The sequence below is a fragment of the Rousettus aegyptiacus genome, unplaced genomic scaffold (genome assembly GCF_014176215.1).
Source record: "Rousettus aegyptiacus isolate mRouAeg1 unplaced genomic scaffold, mRouAeg1.p scaffold_m13_p_7, whole genome shotgun sequence".
Taxonomy (NCBI): domain Eukaryota; kingdom Metazoa; phylum Chordata; class Mammalia; order Chiroptera; family Pteropodidae; genus Rousettus; species Rousettus aegyptiacus.
In genome coordinates, this window is record NW_023416310.1 from 50,088,960 (window position 1) to 50,093,825 (window position 4,866).

A 4,866-nucleotide genomic window follows, 5' to 3' on the forward strand; every position below is an offset into this window, starting at 1 on the left:
CATCGGCAGTCACCAGCCTGCTTCCTGGTGTCTACTTCCCAAGAGTTAGATGGGGTGGGAAAATGGGGTACATTTTTTGTGATTGCTGAGAGTGTCTACTAACCCCTTCAAGATGGTTATCTGTAAGGCTTTATGTTTTGAATATTGGTGGGGGGCCCACGAGCGGTGATTATTGATGCGGGATTTAATTCCACGCTGCTCAGCTGCCATTTGTGGCCGTTGTAGAATTCAGGCATGTTCAGGTTCACACAATCGTTCCTTTGAAGTGCGCTCCTCTTCGTCCATGCTGTGCTTACAAGCCCACAAGGCCTGCAGGGCCAGTTTCCACTGCACTGTGCTTTCTCAGCTGATAGCAAGGTAACTTTGGGGGTCCACTTTGATGTTTTCTTAGGGTCCAAGTGAAGAGAAGTCTTATGAAATAACGTAGGAAAAAGCAGCAATTTTGTCCTGATTGGTACTCCAGGGAGACACTCCATGGAGCTTTGTGCCTTCAGAAATACTCAGACCAGAAAAAAGCACTAACTTCTATGTTTAAATCTAGCCAACACTCAGTGAATGTACATTCAACATAGATGTTTATCACTCTGATTTGGAGAGGAGTGGGGTTCTGTGAAGGGGAAAAAAGCTACACTCTGTATGAAACTTCTAGGCTTGTAGAATGTTCTTCCTGGTTTTGCCCTTTTTTCTCAATGTCTCCCTTTGACTTTCCCTAAGGCCTTGTACTAAGCTTAAGATGTTCGGGAGTCATTTGCCAAGAATAAGACATACTTTGAACTCGGCCTTAGAAAATTTGATAATTTTAATTTTCAACAGGCTGATTTTCTCTAGAATGAGCCCTATTGTATTTTGTAAACTCCCTAGGCAAGAAAGAATTTAGTCAGTACTTTATACTACCATGTTGCATAACTGTGCATTACATGGTAAATATGGTACTTTTAATCAGTGAGGAAATAATCACTCATTTCTTATTGGGTCCTAGGATAATCGATTAATACTTTGGGGGGAAAAATATATATATATATGTATATATAGCATAGCTAATGTTTTTCGAATGTTTATTCAGCTCTGTGCTAAATCTATACCTTCAATATCTCATTTATTCCTCATGGTAACTCTAAGAGGTGACTCATAATCATCCCTGCTTTGTAAATGGGGAAAATGAGGTTTGTAGAGGCTAAGAGAATAATCAAACTTCTAGCTCTCTCTCTGATTGCAGAGGCAGAGTTTTTAAATAGGTAGTTATAAGTCAAAGAAAGTTCTAGATGAATTTTAGTCATAAAAAATGAAACCCTAATAAACACAGATGTAATTATATACAAAGATGGTCATATTGTTTAGATAGATAAACCATAAACCATGCCAAATTAACTACATAAAAATTAAACATTAACAGAAAACAAGAGCATTACTGCATTTCTGTTTTGGCTTAGATCTGGCTACATCTGAAATATATGATAAGCCGCTACTCCTCAACAAACAAACTTTTTTTGATTTCAGGTTTTTATCAGCATCTGTGGAGCTATGAAATGGTCATTCATGACATGTGGGCTTTAAAACAGTGATCAGAATGGTGAGGTATGAAATCTCCCTGTGATGACCTGTAACTATAAAAGAACATTATGGATGATTATTCTTGACATTGTAAAACATTAATAATATATTAGAAATAAGCCAAAGTCAGTATGCAGCAATGGAGAATTGAAAACCAATTTGTATTATACTATTTATATTTATATTTATATTTACATATAGTAGTTGTTTTTAGTAGTAGTTGTTTTTTGGACTTTCAATATTATAATAATTTTTTTCTTCATATTTTCTTTTTTACTCAAGTATTCTACATATCAATTATATAGTAATTAGAAAAAGTGTTTTATTTTATTATGTTTTTTAAGATTACTTTTTTAAAAGCCTACAGCACCTGGTATTCCTAGTGGTCTCCCATCCAAGTACTAACCAGGCCCAACTCTGCTTAACGTCCGAGATGAGATGAGATTGGGCATGTTCAGGGTGGCATTGCCATTGACTCGAAAAAGTATTTTAAAACATTGGACTTCAATTGCTCCACAGTGTGCTATTTAACCTTTGGTAGGGGGAGTCTTAAACGATAATGTGGCTAGAAATTATGATACGTGTGAGGGGGAAGATATGAGGATGATAGATCATGCACTGCATACTTCCTATGCTTCTGCTTTTCTGACACTAATTCTTGGGCACCAACTGGGTTTCCTACCATTCAATTCAATTCAATTCAATTTAATTCTGACACTAACTTCCTGGAGTTAGTACAGACCCCAAAGGTTAAGGGCTAAGTTCTCCTAATTTAGATGCTAGCCACAAGATGGGGGAGTCCCCAGGTTACTTATGCTTCTGTATGACTCAGTTACTATTTGGAGGATTCCCACAACTCCTCTCAGGTTAAATAATTCATTAGAATGACTCATAAAACTCAGAAAAGCACTATAGTTACCATTATAGCTTTATTATAAAGTACACAACTCACAAATAGCCAGATGGAAGAGGTATATAGGACAAAGTATAGGGAGCATAGGGATGATACGAAGCTTCCATTCCTTTTCCGAGTGCTCTGACCCCCAGGAGCACTGAGGTGTTCTTCAAATGAGATGCTCCCTGAACAACATCGTTCAAGGGTTTTTTATAGAGGCTTTATTGTGCAGGTATAGTTGATTAAATGATTGCCTTTGGTGATTGAACTCGACCTCTAGCCCCTCTCCTCAGCTCAGAGGTCATCAGGAAGTAGGACTGAAAGTCATTGGCTTTTATGACAACCAGCCCCCATCCTGAAGCTATTTAGCTCCACTCGACATACACATGCACTGGCCAGGAGTCACTATAAGTGTATACTACACTTATAGTTAAAATCTGTTAAGTATTTGGTTAAAAAAACAAAAAAACAAAAAAAAACATCTAGTCATTTCTAGAAGAAAACAAGAAAACTCTTGATAAGTAAAAAAAAAAAAAATCAAAGTCTGTTACTTGAAAGGCAATGAAATTTATGTTATCTCAGATGTGAAATTTGTAAAGCTGTTCTTCCTAAATGCTAATCAACCAGTCAATCACTTGTAGGACAAAAAGAACAACTTCGTCATAGGTACCATGGAAAATTGTGTTTTTCTCATTAAGATATTTACCATTTTACCAGCCAACTGATAGTTAATGGACCATTGCAGGTTACTGATCCTCTTTTCTCAGACTCTGTGAACCAAAGATATAGGATAAGATAGCCTACTCGCTTCTGTGGACAGGTTCTCCTGAAATAATTTCTATCTCAGCCATCTCAGCCTGCTTCTGCATTTACAAAAATTCTTAAAACCCATTAAATAAATTGATGTTTAAATATTTAGATATTTTTTGCATCATTGAAATAAGAGATAGCTTTAAATGCTGCCATTATTGTCTGCCTTTGTCCAATAAATTCTAAGATTTTAGATAATATTTTTGGCATCACAACTTAACTGTGATCAATATGTATGTGGGCATGTGGGTATGTACATTCAGGGTGCTCCATACATACTGGGTGCAAGCATTTATTTAGGTTTGTAAAACTATATAAAGTAGAGGAATATTACTAACTATATATTTTATGAGATAATTTTTAGGGACATTTTGCTATGCAACATGGTCTATATGGTATAGCATTCCTGTTCTCTAAGAGTTTAAACTTTAGGAAATCAAGAGTCACTAATTAATAATGATAAATAACAATATAGAATTAATAAAAATCTAAGATGATAATAAAAAGACCTATAATTGTTTTTTGATTAAGTATCAAATAAACAGTAAAAATAAATAGCAGAAGTTTAGAAGAAAAGATCATTTAATATACATTTATTTTTGTACTCAGAATCTCAGCTTAAAGTATAAAGTTGATCAACAGAAAGACTATAACTAATTTGTGATTCAATCTAAAAAGTATAGAAGTCATATGGTTAAAAATTACTTCCAGATATTCAATATCCAAATGTATCTGTTTCAACAAATACCAAAATTTATAAATCATTCATAATTCTAGTGTCTAAAAGGTAATGATTTACAATCAAATTAAAGACGATTTAAACAACTACCATGTATAACTTAACAGAACATTATATATTTCATTATTTGCTCGTTCATACCTTGAAGAAGTCACATTAATATTTGGTTGCTATTTCAAATTTTTTGATGTATTTGTATAGTTCTCTGTTAAAAAAAAGACTGAAATTTGAGGGTTATAAAAGCCTAACAACGTATTTTAAAAAATAAAAGAAAAATTACTTCACCTATGCAGCAGCTAGTCAATAATTCCCAAATTTCTACACAGAAACTAAGATAGAGCCACAGTTAGTGGGTAAGAGTATTTTAAATCCTGAGGGATCTGACAGCACTGACTGTAAGAAGTAATGATTTCCAAATAGCTAGTTCATTAGCATACATGCAGGCAATTTACCTTGCTCTTTGAAATAAGTAATAAGATCTTGAGAATAGACATATACAAATTAAAGACATACTCCAGGCAAAGTAATTTATCTTGCTTTTGAGGATACATTATTAAACAAGTTCTGTGATTGCTCTGGGGACAATTTCTAATGCCATGACAAAGGTACCAGTGTCCTGCCCCTTTTGATGTATTCACATTAAGAAAGTAGGTTCCAAAAGGCAAGGTTTTCTTTGAAAAGATAACTTGGAAGATAAATCAAAAAAGCAAAGAATTTTAAAAGAACTGGAAAATTGAGAAAAATAAGTGTGACTTTGGGATAGATGAGAGTAATCAAGAGATTTGAAGGTAGAAAATCAAAAAGGATTGCTTTAAAAAAGTTTTAAAATATTACACTAGTATATGCAAAGAATTAGGATCTTGCCTCATTT

At 34.2% G+C, this 4,866-nt stretch overlaps 1 pseudogene; it reads right to left on the reverse strand.

The window, feature by feature from the left end:
• Positions 1 to 1,909: 1,909 nt before the first annotated feature.
• Positions 1,910 to 2,027, reverse strand: LOC118606301 (annotated as a pseudogene).
• Between the last annotated feature and the right edge of the window lie 2,839 nt (positions 2,028 to 4,866).